The sequence below is a fragment of the Cricetulus griseus genome, assembly GCF_003668045.3.
Source record: "Cricetulus griseus strain 17A/GY chromosome 1 unlocalized genomic scaffold, alternate assembly CriGri-PICRH-1.0 chr1_0, whole genome shotgun sequence".
Lineage (NCBI taxonomy): Eukaryota > Metazoa > Chordata > Mammalia > Rodentia > Cricetidae > Cricetulus > Cricetulus griseus.
In genome coordinates this window covers 114,044,861-114,065,971 of record NW_023276806.1, presented here as the reverse complement: position 1 = coordinate 114,065,971, position 21,111 = coordinate 114,044,861, and positions in this window count along the sequence as shown.

The window sequence follows — 21,111 nt, the reverse complement described above, 5'->3', positions numbered from 1 at the left end:
GTCACAGCAAGTTGGTAATTTTGCCATATCTTTCACTGCCTGCTTTATGTAAGTGCTGCTAAGAATAAAATTAACCAGTGGGAGAAAAACATCAGTTTGGTGTCTAATTTTAGAAAACTTGATGAATAAATCTATTAAATCCATTGTAGGGAGAGAGAAGAGCAAACCATTCCATGTTGCAAAGAGAAAATAAATAGAAAATAAAAGGTGACTGTCTTTATAATTTAGAACAACAGATTTAAATGTAAATCCCCCACCACCATCTTTTATTTACAAATGAGTATATTGGTTGATTGTGTATTTTTATTCACGTAACCTTCAACTTGAATCTTTAAGAAGATATAATCCTAGGCAAGAAACCATACAGGAAAATCATTTCTGGAGCCCTGGATTCTGTGCTCCCAAGGAGGGGAGGTCCTTTATGAGAGTCCACGATGTGACATAAATCATCTTCCTGAGACCCTGAAAAGCAGGTGCCCGGCAGGCTGCACTGTAGACATCTGGCACGCTTTCATCCTTACGCCCACCCTCCCGCTCAACATCTGGCAGCCTCTTCATCCTCCGCCCCACCCTCACCCCCAACTGCCTCCCAACATCTGCCGCACACTTCTCTTAACCCCAGAAGCAAATCCAGTCAAAAGCTCAAAAGCATAGTGATGGGGTGGTGACCTGAAGTTACATGCTGGGTGGGAGTGGGTGGGGCTTTTTGGTTTTTATTTTCCTGAACTTTAAATGAATACACCGTTCTCTCGAAAGCATGATTTAATATCTAACTATTTCTTGCTGGGAAACTTGTTTAAAACTGGAATCTACAGTTAGTATCAAATAAAAGTTTCAAATCACCCAAGAACTAGAGTATGCAATGGAAAAAGAACAGGGAAAATAAAGGACAATTTCATGATGACACCCATCTTAGGAACAAATTAATTATGGTCTGTGTTTGGGGGAAAGTGGATCAAATACTTCTTGCTGACAAAATACAAATCACTTAGACAGCGTATCTTAAACCGAATCTAAAAATGCCTCAGATCTAGTTTAAGGAAGTGAGTGCTGTTTGAATTCCACATTGGTCTAGGAATTCCTTCTCTGAGCCTTCAACACCTACAGCTCATGGAGCCATCCCCACTCCTGGCCTCAGTTATGACTGCAAAGGGCACTTCCTTGCTGGGCTGTGTCAGAAACACCTCTCCTTCTGAGTCAGTTGTTTGACTTACAGCTTCCTCCTGGCCATCTGCATATTAGCTTGTCCACTAGGACAGTTTGCTGTTAACCACTTCCTGGTGTTTACCTCAGGGTTTCACCTGAGTGAGTTAACTCCTGACTGCCACCCATGCACACCCATACACACCCATGCACACCCATAACCACAAACACACACACACACACACACACACACACACACACACACACACACACACACTGCTCAGTTCCCACCCCCAGATCAACCCCATTCTTTGGAAAAAGGGTATGCATGTATTCTGGGCACAGGTGAATTCTGATGAAACAGACTTTCAAACAAGGAGCTACACCAGGCTTTGGCTGCCTGCCAGGATGCTGGAAGTATCCCAGAGACTCTGAGACCAGAGTCTTATCAAGCCATTTTATCATTTTATTACACACTTAAATTAGTAATTACTTCTGGGACATTATTTGGACATTTGTGTAGTGTGTAATTTCTTGTTTTGAAGTTTAGATATAGCTAGTGACAGTTAGTTGAAATTCCTTGTACATATGTCTGCCTAGTGTTGTTCTTTTAAGTCCTTAAGCATGTAGTAGAACAAAGAGTTATATTGACATTGGCTTCTGTTCTGATAGTCACTCGGAGTAGGGAATCCCTTGCTAATTAAAGTCACAGGAGAGTAAGCTAAGTTAGGTTGGAAAAGACTAGAGGCATATGTGACCTTGGCAGGTTGAAGCTGATGACAGTGACATGAATAGTCTACAGGAAGAGCACAGGAGCAGAATAAAGGGCGTTTGAATAAACCGAAGAGACTTCCTGTCTGAGTTCTCCATTGTTTGGCTTTGTCATGAGAGGTTTAATGCCCTGCCCCTTTGGGTCTTGGCTTTGTTTGTTTGTTTATCTCATCTAGAATGAGCAAGTTGGGCTCACCAAATGGATCCATGAGTATTGGTGTTTAGTGCTAAGGGCCATGACAGAGTTTTATTCACAGGACCTACATGATGGAAGGAGAAAACAGACCCCTACAAATTGTCTGTGTGCTGTGACACATGTGTGCCCCCCAAAAGTAAATAAAAAATGTATTAGAACAAGTACGTTTATCTAAACACATTTTCTTTACCTTCTTTCTATTATGAAAAAAATAATTTCCAAAGAAGAGAAACTAGCATAATTAACTTCAATAATTACTGCTATATCTTGTTTCATCTTTTCGATTTTAACACCCCTCCCTCCTTTCGTGCGGATGTTTGTTGAGCAGCCCCGACACATCACAACATTTCATCTGCAAATGTTCAAGCCTTTCTTAGAGATAAAGACTTCTGCCTTAGCTACATTGTGCGTCACTACGTCAAAACAAACCAACTGACAAGACCAAAATCAAAAGAACAAAACCACTTAGCATTAATTCCTTCTGTCCTTTTCAAATCAAACATTCCAAGGCCCAGTGCCTCCCACCCACTAGAGTAGTCAGGAACCCAGCCACACACTTTGAAAAATGAACATTTTTACTTGGGTCTATAATCGAGGGCAAATTTGCAAATTTTTACTGGCAGACTCCATTGCTCTCCAATCTTCAAACCCAAGAGAATCATGAACAGGGGAGATTGAGTAAAGAGCCGTTAAGGATTCCCATGCTGAAACAGAAAGCGGATTCCTCATGAAGCCTTGAGGAGACGGAGTAATTATTAAAAAGGAGATACATGCATGGGCTGAGAAAACTCATTTATTCAACCTTTATTGTTACCTTTTATTCTTTCATTCAACAAGAACTACCCGAATCACCTCTGCCTTAGGAGGCGATGGAAAGGCATGTGTGGGCAGGATGCAAAGAGCCACCCTCAGGAGGCATCCCAACCTGACCTCATTTTTAGCTGGAGAAGACTCAGTCAGCCCCAAGAGGGGAGGACATAGAGTGTCATGCAGGGACACTTTCCAAGGGACATTGATCATCTCCCTTCATGTTTGTTTAAAATGATCTAAATATGTACAGAAAATAGAAAATATATTGTTCCCTTTACACCTCCAGACTTGGTCATCCTGGGTCTGCTCCTTAGCAATAAAACCATAAACTGCAGCATAGACTTCTGGCTGTCTACACGGAAAGGCACAAGTGCCTAGTCATGTGGACACACTTCTCGTTCAAATGAAAAATGGGGAACCCAGCCTCATGTCACCAAGTAAAAACCACATGTGTGTGAAACACAACAGAAGTCCATTTCTCTCGGTGCCAATTATCTTCTTTGCAATGTTTCTACTATAGGGGCACCAGGTTCTATTATCTGATAATCACAATATCTGTGAATTACCAGATCCACAGCACTTTTGGTGGCAACGGTTTGTAAGCCAGCAGCTGAGAAAGACCACCTACATTCAACACCTGCACACAAATCTGCCTTTGGCCAAACTGGTCTGAGAAATATTTTACCCTAATCCTCCCGTTCCTCATTCTTACTCTGTTTCTGGACCCTCCCCTACCCCATCTGTGGCCATGGCCTTCACCTTAAAATGTCTGTTCAGATCCTCCTGGCTTCATTCTATGGCTCCAGTATTCTAACTGAAGGGATGCCACTAACCATGTCTTACTCTCCCAGAGTCACCCTCTATTGTGGAACTCATCGAAATGCTGAAGATTGGCCCAACAGAAGAAGCTGGTGGCTTCACCAACAGGACCCAACACTAACAAGCAAGAGTCATTTCTAACTTCACATCCTGACTTAACTGGAAGCAAGTGGCCCATGGAGCAGAAGTCCATCTGTCCCATGGAAAAGATGGTGATATCCCTTCGGGTCTGGCCCTTTGCTGCCAGTCCTCATTTCTGACTCGTTGTAATCATGGATTTCACTCCTCTGCATTTGCCTCCACTGTTCTGACACCCCTACTTAAGGAAACATCCATAATCCTAAGAGATGGGGGCTATCTCAAATACTGGGGCTATCCCACACACCTGTGGACTCTGAATTCAGCCTTCAATTGGTATTTCATGCTCACTGACACCCAGCCAGCACCTCGCCCTCTGTGAGAGGTCAAAGTTAGCCAGAGGAGAGACTGTTTCCACATCTAGTGCAGAAATGGCTGACTTCAGCACCGTTGGCTGGCTTGGTTGGACATTCAGAAAGAGCAAAGTAAATAAATTGCATAGTTCTCACACAGAGTCATACTGGATTAGCCAGTGAGTGGAAAGACAGGCACTCAGACCCTTTATAAAACAGACTGACAGTGTCACATCATCCCCAGATCAGCACCATGGCTTCTGCCTTCCAGTGTACATAGATAGATTTTGTGTTTAGGGAAAACTGGTTAGATTTGTGTATGTCCAAGTCGATGTGGTCAAGTACCATCATTGTCTAACCTCCTTCTGCTTACTGGAGTGGGTATCTAGTCACTAGTGTCACTAGGTCTACAATAAGTCATTTTACCTCAGCCTAGACCTCAGCTCCTTCATCGTGTGTAAAATGGGGCACTGATAAAATAGGCTGAATAGAGCTTCCATCGCTATCACTGTCAGGGGCTCTATCTTGTGTACTCTGCTGGATAGGCCTACCTTTGCCACAAACAAGATACAAATTCTAATCTGGATTCTGGAACGTGCTACCAAGACTATGGATTGTTTTGTTTTGGTCATTTGTATTTGTAAGCAGAAATGAAAATGAACCAATACATGTAAACTAAAAGTAGAATGTCAGGAATTCAGTAATTGTTCAAAAATACCAGTCTATATGACGTTTAGACACTTCCTGTCCTTTGCTGTCAGAGGCCCACACATTCACGAGCATCTAGAGTAGACATTCCTGGGGAAGCACTCAAGTTTCCACACAACTGTGGGAAAATGGCTCTCTAACCCAGAAAGTTAAAAAAAAAAAAAGTAAAAGTTTGACTAAAAACTCTCCTCGATATGGGGAGCTACTTGTGATGCTAACAAACCATCCCTGAGTGCAGCCACCTGTGAACTCACTGTGTTCAGTCTCTTCCATAATTCAAATACTTGAAAAAAGATCATGGAAGCAAAACTTACATAAATACAGAGCTAATTATTTTTGACACTGCTATTTTATATTGTCAGACCTTAGATAAAGCTATTGAAATTAAGCCAGCAAGAACTGTGATATCTTTATGTCATTCACTCATTCAAAATCTACTTCTGGACAATATTCTGAACATGATGCTTTGTGTGAGGTGGATGTGGCTAGCTGGTCTCCATGTGTGTTTATAAGAGAGAGCATGCAGCAGAACCCACCTATCAAAGTGCCATCCAACTGTTGTGAAAATAGGAACAAAGTAAACAAAAGGAGGTTGCTTCTAGCTGGAGATGGACAAGCATCAGAGAGAACTCCTTTAGCTTGTTAGTGATGAGCAGGGCCCCAGTGATTAAAAAATAAACGGATATTGGGGTCTCCTAGAAAGCGGAAATGGCAGGTCGCAGAAATGTCTGCGAGAGCCCAATCTGGGTCCAGGAGTCACTGTAGGGTCTCTTCTGGTTACCTTGAAAGATGCAAGGGATCAGGGAGCAACAAGATCAGACAAGGCCCCTGGTCATGAGGCTTGGCCTCCGAGAACTTTGGGCCTCTTTCCAAAAAGGCAACGCAAGAAAGATCTGAACAAGGAGGGGACAATCCATGTGGCATCCAAGGGAAAAACTTGCCTTTCTCCTAACATCTCTGACAAGATCACAAGGCTCCAGAACTCTCAGCTGCAGTGTTTTATTTGTGCACCCTTAGGTCAAAGTAGTAGTGAAAGGGCTGGCGCATGCTATAAGAGTTAATAAACTCAGTTGTCTGCTGGTTTGAGAGCCCTGGCTTTAAATTCAGGTTACATCATGAGTGGATTTGGTGGCCCTATCTCCTAGGAATACTTGCTTGATTTGAAGACTTGACACACTCAGTATAATTAGTATTCACTGCTGGAAAGAAGGCCCCAGGGAGCTGGGATTCCTATGTACTGCAGCCAATCGGAATTCATCTCTTCTCCCCCCCTCCTCCCTCTCACTCCCTCCTTCTCTCCCTTCCTCTCTCCCTCCTCTTCTCCCTCTCGCTTTTTCATGTCTTCCTTGAGGACTGTGCAGGCTGAAGGCCTGAGTGAACATATCCCAGATGTCACGGGTTCACACACAGAACCAACCAAATGCTCACTTCAACCACTGTTGTTATGAATATCTCAAATAGAGGTGGTTGTCATCTAGTTGGCACCCAACTTCCTCACAGGAACAATTACATAGTGTTAGTTTCACATAAAGAGTTTTCTGGACGAGGCCCATTGCTGAAAGAGGTTCTGAGTATTTAACAGTGCATCTGCTAACAACCATTAAAGTCAGTATTGTTGCTTAAATAAATCAGGGCACAAACACACAACAGAAGCACTTACTCACAATATAGGGACCGTCCTCTCTTCCCAAGCATAGCTGAGGCTGCTTCTGTGCCTTAAACCTGCTTAATTCCCATTGTAGGAGACCTGTGACAGGCTCCAAGAGTGAGCTGCCAAAACCATGACTATATTTAGCTGTTTATCACACACCAGCTCAAGGTGGTATGTGCTGGTAGACATGCAGCAAAGCAAAGCAAAGCAAACCAGAGCTCGTGAGCAGTGTGTTTGTTTGGGGGTGCCAGGGGAGGGGGGAGCAGAAAGCTTTACAAAGATTCAGTACATCGAAATAACTATGATTTTAGTTGTGTCGTTTCTAAGTCAAATTAAATAGATGAATGAATAATGACCAAGCTTATAGACAGAAACAGTGCAAGTTAATTTTAAAGTTATAACAGACAATGAAAAGGAAACGGCAGATTCCCTGGCTCCAAAACAAAATGGAGGCGATCTTTGATTTCTGGGTCCTTTAGTTGGAGATGGTTAGCGTGCATCCATTTGAAGGCTACAGCCTGGGGAGGTAAGAAAAGAAGTCCTCCCTAGGCCTGGCCCAGGGTGATGTGGTAGACTTTGGGGAGCCCTTTTTGAGGGCCTTACCCTGCCTGGGGAGTGGAGGGGGGATGGCTAGGGGTAGGTGGGATGTGGAGGGGGAGGGGAGGGAGAGGGAGAGGGAAAAGGGATTGACATGTGAAGCAAGCTTGTTCCTAATTTGAACTAATAAAATAAAATAAAATAAAATAAAGAAAATAAGTCCTCTTTAATTTCTATCAACCCCAAATTGCATGTGCCATTTTGGAATCCTCACAAGTGCCACCCCTGTGGTCTCCAGAAAAACCACACTCTTCTACGGGTGTGTAGCACACGGCAAGGCAGAAACAGACCACAACTGTCCTGGAGAACAGAGAGGCTTTTCTAGACACCATATTCAGACACCAGCACTTGTCTTCTCCTGGATGGGTGGCGATGCCAATGAGAGCCAAAGCTCCTCCTCACCTTCATGTAGAAGTGGTTCTCAGTTGTCCATGGCCTCATTAATGATTTTAAGAGAGTGAGGGAGAGACTTGAGCATCTTAGGGCACCTCTTCAGTCCTACATCCCAAGCCACATTTTATCTTGTCATTTGTTAAAGGTTAAGAAAATGGAAACTAATTTCATGTCCCTCTTAAAATCAGTTTTAAAAATAGTTGGACACAAGCCTGTAAATTCTGGCATAGCTACGAGTGACAGTTGACCCTAATCAGCCCTCCAGATTGATTCTGGAGGTTCATTTGTATTTTCTTTCCTAGCGCTCTTCTCCCTCATCCGCATTCCTAACAAAAACTGCACTAGTTTAGAATTAAGATCCTCCCAGAGGGCCAAGCACAGAAGCATAGATGGGTAAAGAGTGTCACCTAGTGGTCTCCATGATGTTCAGAAAAAGGAACCTCAAGACCAACTGTGGGTTTGGGGGCTACATGTCCCCCATTCTCATTCTCTATGATCAAACATAATTAATAAGGACTTTCCTCTAGGAGATAGCAAAAAAAAAAAAAAACCTCAAAGCAAAGAAATCCAAACCCCACTGTTTCTCTTCACTTATCTAGGTCACCAGTCCCCTAATGAGGATCTTTTCCAAATAAAAATGTAAACAACAGCTACCATTTACAGATGACCTGAGCCAGTGTTTGTAAAAAGCTTACTCTAGCTCACGACATTTAACCATCCAAGTGGTCTAATTATTTTTTTAGAGTGTTATGCTAGCACTTAGTTTTGGATCATAGAACTGGATTCTGAGGGCCACACAGTGAAGGCACTATGCATTTTCCCCAGCACTGCCTGAGGAATGAATATGTGTAACTGCACAATAATTAGGTGCACATTAAGCATTTACTTAGGGATACAAAAATGAACTGACAAGAATCCTGTCCTCCAAGAATGTATCCTCTAAGATAATTTAAATCTGTAGAGCCCTTCAGAGCGATTACCATTTGAAAGTATCCCCACAGCCTGATAAGGTAATTACGGTACTGATTTTAGAAATTGAGGTTTTGTGATTTGTCCAAGGTCATGCAGATAAGAAGAGGCAGCTGTCCAGATTGGAGCTCATCACTCCACCACAAGTTGCCTCTTTCCTGAGGCAGTTGATAGAGATTCCTTCCTCCTTTTATAATGGAGACTGGGGGTGGGGTACTAAAGCAGCAGAGAGCTGACTTGAGGAATGTAGCTATAAGGTTCAAGAGTAGGATGTCCTTCTTTGCCTTCTCTTCCTCCCAAATCAAGGAAGAAGGGCTATAAACCAAACATTTCAATAGATCAGATGAAAAGCAATCAGTTCCATTCTGTGAATCTTAAAAAGTAAAAACTGTAAGGAGTTCCTTTAGCCTAAAGAAGGCATGCACTGCACACACATGTGAACACACACAGCTACATAATAAGAGATAAGAGGATGTGTTTCCCTTAACAGCCATAACAGGACAAAGACAGCATTACACATTTCTCCTATTTAAGGTCATAGCTAGTGCAATAAGACAAGAAAAGGAAGTTACGGCACATATATTCCAGAAAGAAAGAAAAAAAACTTTCCTTATCTAGGTAGGATGATTGTTAAAGTAGAAAACTCCACAGAATCCTAAAACAAACTCTAATAAGCTTGACACGGCAGCAGAGAATAAGTCAGAAGACAAAAGCCATTGCTTTCTTACCTGCCAGCAAAGAGAAATTGGAATTTAAAATTAAGGAACAACACCATTTATAATTTATAATTCCACTGAAAACACTAACAATAAAGGCATAATCTAAAAAGAAAAACACACATAGTTTCTCCCTAAGAAAAAATTGTTTTTAGTGGGGAAGGGAAAAACAACTTTCTAGTACATGAAAATAAGTCAAGAGAAGTAAAGATAAAAATATAATCCTTGGCCTTGGAGAGATTGGAAAGCTCTGCCAGAGATCAAACCCCATATTTCAAAACCTAGGACTAGCAGCCTGTGAGGGATTGTCTAGCCCCCTCCCGTCTATAGTTTTCTAGAACAGAGGAATGGGTTTTTCACTTAGGAAAACTAAGATGAGCACAAAGAGGAAAACAGTAAGTTGGGTTTTGTAAACTTATTTTTAGTAAGGGCTTTCTGGCAGGTGCCATAGAGAAGCCTGGGCTGGGTCCTGAGCTCACAAATAGTGATTGGCTAGTATGCATGAGGCCTGTCATGGTATGAATGAGAACTGCCTCCATAGGCTCATATATTTGAATGCTTGGTTCCCAGCTGGTGGAACTGTTTGGGAAGGATTAAGAGGTGTGACCTTGTTGAAAGGTGTGTCACAGTGGGGAGGGGACTTCAAAGTTTCAAAAGCCTACACTATTCCCAGTTAGCCTTTTCTCCTCCCCTCCCCATCATTCTTGTCTCAACGAGGAAACTCTCAACTACTGCTTCAGTGCCACATCTCCCTGCTGTGATGGCCATGGACTCACCCTCTGAATTGTAAGTAGACCCCCAGTTAAATGCTTCTTTTATAAGTTCCCTTGGTCACGGTGTCTCTTCACAGCAACAGAAAGGAAATTAAGACAGATCATTTTAGTTTATTGAATGGAACAGAGATGAACTTAACAGTCTCCTGCTCAACTTCCACACAATTAGCATTATAAAGAAAACCTTATATGAATAAACTGTGGTGCCTGAAGACAGCTTGGACCTTAATTTGGGTACTACCTGCTCTAGGTGCCTTGCTCTATGTGCCTTATATAAGACAATACTCTCAGCAGCTATATGAAGAAGATAATCTTTTATTCTTGATTTGTGTTAAATTAAGAGATAAACCAATTTCTTAAAACATTAACAAAAACATAAGCTAATCTATTTCTTCCCCATGAAAACTTTAAATTTTTTCACATTGATTTTCTTTAGATGACCAGTGACTTACATTGTGTGCCAATTACAATTTTAGAATCTATTCCTTCAACATTTGAAGACGATTTTGTCTGGGAAAGCAACACATGTTAGTATTGTAGGGGTCTAGTATGGAGTAGACAGGCAAGTTCGAGTTTATTAGCTAGCTCTCTAGTTAAGTAAAGGGCAGAGAGAAAAGAAGCAACAAAGAAAAACCTGTTGTACTATTGGCCAATTTCCATGTGTAATCTTTCATGGTTGTTGATTGTCAGGCCCATGAAATTTAGCAGTGGGTTCTCAACCAGTCAGTAGAAGCTAGCTTTGGCTTCTACAAAGCCTCCCGAGGACATGAGTCTATGACTACTTGACCCTCACACCCAGTACAATGACTGGCATCAATAGGCATTTAAAATATTCGCCAAATTACTGTATTAATAATCTGCAGTAAATTAGACAGAGAAAAATCTACTGTCATCCTTAGTCTGTATCATAACCAGACTGCTGCTTCAGTGACATCACAGTCTTAATTCATCTGGTGGCATGGTTTGTGCCACTATTCTATGGAAGGAAGGGGGTATCAGCACAGCACAGCACTGCATAATGGGGGTAGAGGGAGGTAAGACTATTGCATATATGTGTTTTCAAAAGCAAAAAGAGACACATCTATTTTTGTCCAATTTAACCAGACAATATACTTTTAGTTTCTAAATGTTATTATTTAAGCCCCCGTTAAGAAACCATTATGTAACTCTAGGACTCTAGACTTCTAGCACTTGAAAATAATAATGGTGATAATTATTTTGATCATCAAATAGTCTTCATCAGAACAAAACAACCAGGAATTACCTGTCCAAGACAACCAGGGGCTGGCTCCTCCTGGTCCTGGAAATATATGCTTTCTCATAGTAATTTTGAACAGAATGTCAGAAGGGAATCGGTTATCTACCCATTCATTCGTTCAGTTATTCATAAATGAGTGAATTTATTTTGATTTGTACACAACCTATAGTGCATACAAACTTCAGAACCTGTAGAGAAAAATGTGGGTATTGCAGAATATCATCCAACCTTTAAATAGCAAATGATCATTAGCACAAGGACCTGGCATAGCCTGTAATGAGTGTCTCTTTAGGCTGACATGTGTAAGCCAGTGGGCCACTGGCTCTAGACCCAGAGCTATCAGATAAAATGCAAAAGGCCCATTTAAATATGAACTCTGGGTACACAATGAATAATTATTTCATAAAACACAGATGTTCCAAACACTCTAAATGTTGCAAAGGTCATAATATGTGGAAAATGTATCTGTTGTTTATCTAAAATAAATTTACTACATATTATCAATACTATACCAAGGACATATTTGTTTGAAATCATTTAAATAGCACTTTGAAATTTCAAGTAGATTCAATATTTAAATGTAAAACAAAGAAAAATTTGAGAATTCTCTTATGGCCTTGAGTTGTAAAAGCCTTTCTAGTGGATATGTAATCCAGAGGGCCTGCAGGAAAGTTACAAAATGAGCTCTATCATCTTTTCTTAATTCTTCTAAGGGGGAAAACAGGCAAAAACAAATAACTAGGCAAAAGCTATTTCCAGCTTGAGGATTTATGTAGTAGTGTAGATCAGCAGTCCGAGCACTGGGGAGGTTGAAGCAAGAGGACTGGCAAGTTTGAGGTCAGCCTGAGCCACAAAATGAGATTTGTCTCAATTTTTTTTTTCCTGTCTTGAAATACAAAGCACTAATCTCACACATAGGAAAAATGTCCAAAATTACATATTATATATCAAAAATATTTTTTTAAAAAAGTTCATTCATCCAATTGAAAATTTCACAAAGACAGGCAGCAACCAAAGGTAAGGGATCAAATATGGGTCTTAACAAGTGGAACAGACAGACGCCTAATTTTACTCTTAGACGTAAATGTATACGTTAAAACTAGGTAAAGAAGCTTTTCCTAAACTCTCAAGTGAATTCCCAGAAGTTTGATAAGATATATTACCAAGATTACCTCAAAATAGCATTTTTGTAAGTCTTTGGTAAAGTCATGAGTTGGTAGAATTCTTATGAAGGTTTGCCCACCTGTATCTATCAAAGCTTTGAAATATATCTTCCTGTCTAAGATAAGCTCATGCTGGGAAGGGTACCTGGCCCCAAGGGGATACCAATAAGGTGTCTCTCTTAATGTTTATACCAATGACACATTCAGGGACGTGTAAGTCACTATAAGTGATGAGGATGATCTTACCAAAGGCTGGGAACAAATGGTCTACTCATATATGTATTACCATTGACCTACAAATTCTGCTTTCGCTAAATGTATGGAATTACAAATACACGAATCAATACAAAACTATTGTCTATAACATTGGTATAATTAAAAGCTCAATAATATTCATTAAGAGGAAATTGACTAAATAAATTATGGTACAATGGAGTACCATACAATCATAAGAAAAGAAGAAGTTACTGCTACACTTGGCATTAAATTATCAAAATCTCAGTGCTCAAGAGATGGAGGCAGATAGTCACAAATTTAAGGTTATCCTAGCTACAGCAAGTTCTAGGCCAGCTTAGAATATATAGTGAGACCCTTTCTCAAAACAATACAAGAAGCAGAATATGAGAATAGGGAAAAAGATAAGATATTGACTTATCGATAGATAAGTATCCATACATTATTGTTGTAGAATATTATTTTAAGATGTGTTACATTTGTTTATGCTGTAGAATATTTGTTTAATAATGCAAAGATGTGTTTCATTTCTTTATGTTGCATTTGTTTAACTCTGTGAAGCTGTCTTACTTTGTCTAAAACACCTGATCAGTCTAATAAAGAACTGAATTGCCAACAGCAAAGCAGGAGAAAGGATAGGTGGGGCTGGCAGGCAGAGAGCCACTGACCAAATGCTAGTTAATGGGAAGAAAGATGAACTGTTTTAAGAAATTCTGATAGTTTTTTAAAGGGAGAAGAAATGGCCCAAAATATTACCACCTAAGTCTATCAGGAAGAATTTTGGTAGAGATACCTAAAGAAAATCATGAAAAGATAAAACAAGTCTTTGACCTCCCAAGCATAAAATGCCACCCACAGTATTTTGTGAACATTTACACACAGATCATACTTTTTGATGATCTAATGACAATGACAACGTGAGAAGAATGTAGCCTCTATACACAAAGTGTTTGAACATTCTCAACAGTCTCTCAGACAAGACTTACTTGAGACTGCCAGAGCTATTTTTAAAATACTATCAGGGATGAGACTGGCACAGAGGACCAGAAGGCCAGTGGCTGACTCTCCTAGCATGTCAGAGTGTGATGATTAATCTTTATCATCATCTTGATTGTGACATGATTCAGGCATGTCTCTGGGTGAGTCTATGAGGGTAATTCCAAGGATTGATGAGAAAGGAGTGGTACCATCATGTGTGTTTGAGACTGGCTGAAGACAAAGGATGGAAGGAGAAAGCAAGATGAGTGCCAGTGGCTCCTACTACCATGCCTTCCCTGCCATGGATAGATTACAGCCTCAACCCATGAGGCAGAATAAATCCTTTCTTGTTAATTCTCATCAGATACTTGGTGATGAGCAAAGTGATAAATGCATCTGATGATGTTGTGAGGACTCCCACCTGCTGGGTACCACACATACCATTTGCTCTCTGAGGACTAGAAGTTGCTTATCTGTTTGTTTTTTTTTTGTCTTGTCTCAGTCCATTTTCTGCTGCCCTTCTAGAATGCCAGGGATGCAGTCATTTATAAACAGCAGCTTATTTCCTCATAGTTTTGGATTCTACGACATCCAAGATCAAGGTACCAGCAGCTGGTATCCTCACAGAACACAAGGAAGACAAGCAGGAGAGAGGGGCAGAGGAGGGGGAAATAGGAGGGAAGAGAGAGACAGTGCTGACCACTGTCAGGCATGTTTATAATCCCATCAATTCATTTATGAGGGTATAGCCTTTATGGCATGGCCTAAATGTATCCCACAAAGCCCTACTTCCCAGAAGGGCTTTGGTGAGGACCAGGTTTCCACCGCATACACTTGAAAGTACACATTCAGGCCATGGCTTCGTGTACTATTGTGATAAGCATCCAACTTCAAAATCTCGCTGGTGCTTTAAAACAAACGCTACCATTCAGAAACTCCTGGCCACTCTAAATGTAATGTTCTGTTCTTCTATTTATGAAACCCATGTACTTCAGATAATTTATTCTCCTAAGAGAAAGAGTTAACTGGTGCTGGGCTGGGCTGGGCTATGGCATGGTGGGTTGTAGGTAGAGTGCCAAACCAGCATACTAGAGAACCTGGGTTCAATTTCCAGTGCCATCAAAGCCTGAAATCCCAGCCCATCCAGAGAAAGAATAACTGTGTATACTATAAAGTTGAATAAGTTTCTGGTAAATTAGGACAGATGAAACATAAAGTCCCTTTAGATTATTGTTACACTAACATTTTTCACATTCAAATGGGATCTTTAGATAACCAAAGGAATCTATATACTATTTGTGTTCTTTATATATATATATATATATATATATATATCTCCCCAGTAATTTACTGGTGATTCTCAAAAAATAGTATAGACCATTTCTAGGAACCTAAACAACCGGAGTCATTTTTAAGTGTGTGTGTGTGTGTGTGTGTGTGTGTGTGTGTGTGTGTGTGTGTGTAACCCCTGATAAATTAAAATTGTTCACCATATTCATTGCTTAGAATGACCTATTGGATGATCATTGGGACCAAATAGCCCTTCACCTACTCAGCAGTCAATTATTGAGCACCTACTATGGGCACAGCCTTTCCTTGGATGCTTATGTAAATTAATGCTAATAGCTAACACACCCGGAGATTTTATTCTATGGTTCTCCTTCCACATGTACTTAATGCATTTCAGTTTATTTTTTACAAGAAATCCCACCAAGAAAAATCAACCTTTGAACTGGAGCTTGAAAAATAAGACAATTTTCCACAAAGGGAGAGGGAAACAAGAAAACAGCATGACCCAAAACAAGAGGTGAAGAAGCTGCAGTTGGGTATGACCACCACAGGGCTTGCAGAGGAGGATGGGTAGACAAGCTCATCTGGAACCTTGGTCATGCATGAAGCTTAGTACATTCTCATTTTATTGGACCTACTGAAAATTTGTGAATAAAATCTCTCTCTGTCTCTGTCTCTGTCTCTGTCTCTGTCTCTGTCTCTGTCTCTGTCTCTCTCTCTCTCTCTCTCTCTCTCTCTCTCTCTCTCTCTCTCTGTGTGTGTGTGTGTGTGTGTGTGTGTGTGTGTGTGTGTGTGTGTGTGTGTGTGTACTCGCCTATGGAGCATGCACATGAATGTTCAGGCATACATACCCATGTGTATTCACGTGGAGACTGGAACAAGATGTTAGGTGTCTCCTGCTGCTCTCCACCTTATTGTCTTGAGACAGGGTCTCTCCATGAATCAGATGCTTGCTATTTCAAGCTCTTAGGATCCTCCCATTTCTGTGTCCAATTCTGGTGTCATAGATATGCACCATCATGTCTGGGTTTGTATGTGGGTGCTAGGGACCTAGAACCAGTTCCTCAAGCTGTCACCCACTGAGCCACTTTCACAGTTCCATGGACTTAATTTTGAAGGAAACAACATTGATGACATTATAGAAGGAAATTTCACCTTTCGAAACAGGTTTCCCCCCACCCCCAGATATCTTGATGGTGACATATAGTTCTGCTCTCATTCAAAGAACCTACTGAGTGTCATTTCAAGCACCTACTGAGAGTGAAGGACTGACCCAGCCAGACTCTGGAGATGTGAGGCCAAGGACAGAATGCATCACAGCCTGGGGTGATGAGAGAGAGCAAAGGGGCTGCTACAGTTTTGTCAGGTTGGCTATCAGGGAATGCTGGAGTGCCAAGGAAGTAGTGAGAGGACAGTTGGCCTCAGTGACCTGGAGCCTTGGAGGAGAGGGCTCTAGGGGATGAACCAGGTATGAATCTGGAAGGTAAAGTAGGAGCAGCTGTGCAGCTGCTCACTGAATACAGGGAGAACGAAGTGAGGTCTAAGCGTGCAGGAGGCGGAGTTGTTTCCCTTATCACAGTTTGTGCATCTCTTTCCTTCTCTGTGAACCACATCCCTCTCCCACTAGCAGTCTTCAGAAATAGATAAGGGAGGATTGGAATTAGAGCAAAGGAAAAAAAAAAAACACAACCAACCAAACTAAACCAAACAAAAAAAAAGTGGAATGGCAGAGGGACAGGGGACAGGGCAGGGGACAGAAGACAGGACAGGGAACATCACTTCAGTTATTGATGAAGCACAGGCCTCTGAGAATAAAACCCAGACTGTTTTAAAGAAGATATCTAAACAGGAATGTGAAGTCCAGAGCTTTCTCACGAGCTAGCTCTTAATCCTCACAAAACCCTGATGGGTGGATATTAGTAAATTACTCAGATGAAAACTAAGTTAGGAAGGCTAAGTAGCCATGATGACTTTGGTAACTGAAGGAGTCCATGCCTGGGTCCGCTTCATATCTGCTGCTTCCAGGCAAGTGAGGGCAGGCACGAACAGCCCACACGCTTCCCCTGCCCCTACTTCGTTAAGGTCTCTGAAGCAGAGAACAGTCATTGCTTTCTGACACAAACAAAATCCTGGAAATTACATCCTGTTTACCATCATAGATGACCACTCACATATTTCTGGCCTTATGGATCACCTGTGATCAGTGATCAAGATGAAATAAGAGGATAAAATACAAGTCCAAGAGCCCACAATCTCCAATTCAGCAATAGCTTCTCAATAATTTTAATTTACAATGGAGATAAGATATACACATCATGTACACATAATACACACATCACACCTCACCTCACACACACATCACACATCATAACAATACACCTAACACTTCACACCATATATATATATATATTATATATATATATATATATATATAACACTGTACACACCACACCATTCATATCACAATACTATATACTTTGCAAACACCACACACACACACACACACACACACACACACACACAGAGAAAGAGAGAGAGAGAGAGAGAGAGAGAGAGAGAGAGAGAGGCTAAAGAAGAGGCAAAGGTTCAAAGGCTAAGAAACAGCAGTTTCCTACAATTCACTTGACTCTGAAGTGACAGACAACAAAGATACATGAGCCGGGGGTGGCCAGCCAACTATGTGTGATCACCCTCTTCCATGGACTCCCTCCATGAATTTCCACCATTAGCAGTGGCTACTCTTCCTCTTACATGCATGCTCTTGCATGTACACTTTTCATACTTTTAAACTTTCATTGGTGTATAGTCTTTGTGTATGGTGAGTTACATAAAGATGTTTCATACAAGTATATAATGTACTCTGAGCATGTCCATCTATGTCCCCCAATCACCCCTTAAAAGCCCCTCCCTTGCTGTTGGTCCCTTTTGATTAGCCAGCCAGTCTTACTTCTACTTCCATGTCATAGATACATGTATGATTTTATTTATCTATAGAAAATCTAGGAAGAGAAATGAAGGAAAATATGAGATATGTGTCTTTCTGAGACTGGATAAATTCATTTCATTTTGTTATCTCCAGTTGCATTCATTTCCCTGCAAACAAAACAACTGCATTTTTATACAAGGCTGGAAACAGCCACTGTACATAATATAGCACAATTACTGTATCCATTCCTTTGCTGTTGAACACCTAGGTTGGTCCCATAGCTTAGCTATCATGAACAGCACTGCAATAGATATTGATGAGCAAGTATCTTTGTGACATCCTCTCCTTTGAATAAATTCCCAGGAGTAGTGTTGCTGGCTCACATAGTTGATCTGTCCTTACCATTTATAAACCCTTGCATTGACTCCCACGGTGACTGGACTAGTTTACATTCCTATCAGCATTATGTGAGCATTCTCCTTTGTCTACGTGCTAACCAAAGTGTGCTGTCATTTGCCTTGTATATGATTTTTAATAACAATAATGTAATGATACCATACATATCTGTCCTTGACTATTAAATATAGTTATAGCCTGGATTTTCCTTAATTAAATACTATCCTATTGCATGAATATACTATAATTTTTAGCTACTTCTTTACTGATGGACTTGAAAGTGACTTCTCTTTTTACAACTACAAATAATGTGGGATTTTATTCTTTCTTTGTGTGTGTGCTGGCAATGGGAACTCATGTCCTTGCATATACTGGGCAAGTGGTCACCACTGAGCTCGGCCTCGACCCTGGCTGTCACTGAAATCATGCCCAGTCATACTCAGGGACTTTTGTTAGTTTGAATTCTAGAGCTGCAATTAGAAACTCAAAGTGTTAATAATTTTCTTTATTTTGGTGGGTAATGCTTCCTTATTTAGGCAAGGCTTATGAGACCGAAACTCTTGGGGAGATTATCATCATTCATGGGGAGTCCCAAATTATTACAAAATCAAGTTTTCTATAATGAACTGTTGTTTTTTGTTGTTGTTTTTTTTTTTCAGAACAATTTGGAGGTTTTTTAAATAAGTAGAAGACTTAAGAATTATAAACCTATTGAGTACCACTGGAGCCTCATGAGAGGCAGCCATGATGGAAGGTCAGGGATGGGGGCCAGAGAGTTCTATAAAAACAGGCAAGAACCTTGGGGTCCCCAGTGGAAGCAAGATCAGAATGGTCATTTAGTGGCAGCCGCCAGGCAGGGCCTGCAGCTTACACCCAAGGAAGCTTGGTGCACAGGAGAGAGGGCAGGTGCTACTTATGGGTGCTCCACTCCTGCCAGCCCTGTTCTGTCAAAGAATATTCACTAAGCATCCACGTGGAGCCAACCCTGACCCTGAGGAAGAAGAATGCTTGGGGAGGAAGCCCTCCGCCTTGTTCTGTAACCTCCTGTTTCTCCCCAATTCCAGCTTTTGTTTGACGTTCCCTTCGCACCTTGCTCTCTTCCTCTCCTCAGTGCTCAATGCTTTCCAGGATGGAGAAGCAAACTCAAGCTACGCTCCACCCTTTTGGGGGTCTCTAGCCACGTCAACAGGAAGTTGCCCACTTTTGCTCTATCTCCAGCCTTGAGACAGTCTCACTCACTCAGATGTTTTGTTCATTTCACAACTGCACATTTATGTGTTTCTGTGGCAGAGAGTGGATTAGGACAGCCCAATTGGGACTTGCCACTCACACTGAAGTTTCAAGAACTGAAAGAGAGTGAATTCTGAGCTTGTCTCCGGGGAAACACTCCGCAGTTTAAGGGATGGGTTCGCTTACTACGCCAGGAGGTCACCCGAGGCAGTCTCTGAGCAGACCTCACAAGGTGGCACCTCAAGCCTGTCACAACACCTCCCCATACCATCACACGGCAGATTCACAAAGGAGGGAACATTTTCTTAGATCATTAAGTGAACTTAAAGAATGACAGACACACCCACTCAAAGCCACCTCTGTATTGCAGGAGTAATATTGGTCTACGTTCAGGATCAGCGCTCAGAGCTGGCATGCATCTCTTAGACCCTAGAGATCTGCCTGTGGTTCTTCTGAGACAGACAGAGCCAGGGATCAGGAAGCCCCGGGTCTCTCTGTTCTCTAGCTGTGCAGTTTCAGAGACTGCATCTGAAATGCAAAGATGGTAAACACTCTTATGAATGTCACTGAACTCCCGTCAAGGATAGTAGAAAGGATGGGGTACTGCTCAGTGGTAGAGCAGTTGATTACCATGCTTGAGGCCCTAGGTTGAATCTCCAGAGCCGTAGATAAGCAAAGCTTTAATTTTAACTAAAATATAATCACATCATCCCCCTTCTCTTTCTTCCTTCCAAGTCTCCCTTGACCCCCCCAACTCCTTCCCAAATTCATGTAGGTATGTATGTATGTATGTATGTATGTATGTATGTATGTACGTACGTGTACACACACACACACACACACACACACACACACACACACACACACACACACAACCTGCTCAGTCTGTAGTGTTGCTTGTGTGTATCTGATTTCAGGGTTGACCACTTGATTTTGGAAAACCATGTAGGGGACTCATGCCAGGGGAAGACTGATTCTCCCTCTCTCAGCAGTCTAGAGACCTAATGAAAACTGTTTTCGGTGGATAGAGTCTGGGCTGAGTGCTTCCAGGTTCTTGGCCTCTTATCAAATAAGCAAGCAAACAAACAAAAATCCTGAAGTGAAGCCCCACACAGACTTTTTTTTTTTACAGCTTTAATAACAGAAGTAATTCATTAAAGTAAAACAAACACCATAAATGTACAAGCAGGAAAAAAGCTTTGACGTGCCCAGTGTAGTAGATTCAAGTAAGATGCCAATCGTGATGAAGACATGTTCAACCCACCAATGCTCAGCAGAGCTTTTGATTTGGTTAACATCAGTCAGCAAATTATTCAGTTTTGTCGGTGTACATACCTTCTTCTTAATGCTGAAGCTTGTATCTTTAACTGCTTTATATCATCCCAGGTGCAGACAGAAAGAGAAGCTAGGTGTGGTGGTTTATAGCTGTAGTCCCTACAGTAGCAAGAACCTGAGCTAGGAGGGCTGTGAGTTCAAGCCCAGCCTGGACTAAACAGCGAGACCCTGTTAGGGGAGGAGGACATCCTAATACAATAAAACCCTTCTTTCAGTTCAGAAAGCGACATTTTGAGGAGCTGGCAGTCACTAATGAGGTTACCAGGGGCAGAATGTGTGCCCATAGATATGCAAAAATAGAATTATGAAAGCTTCTAATGGGAG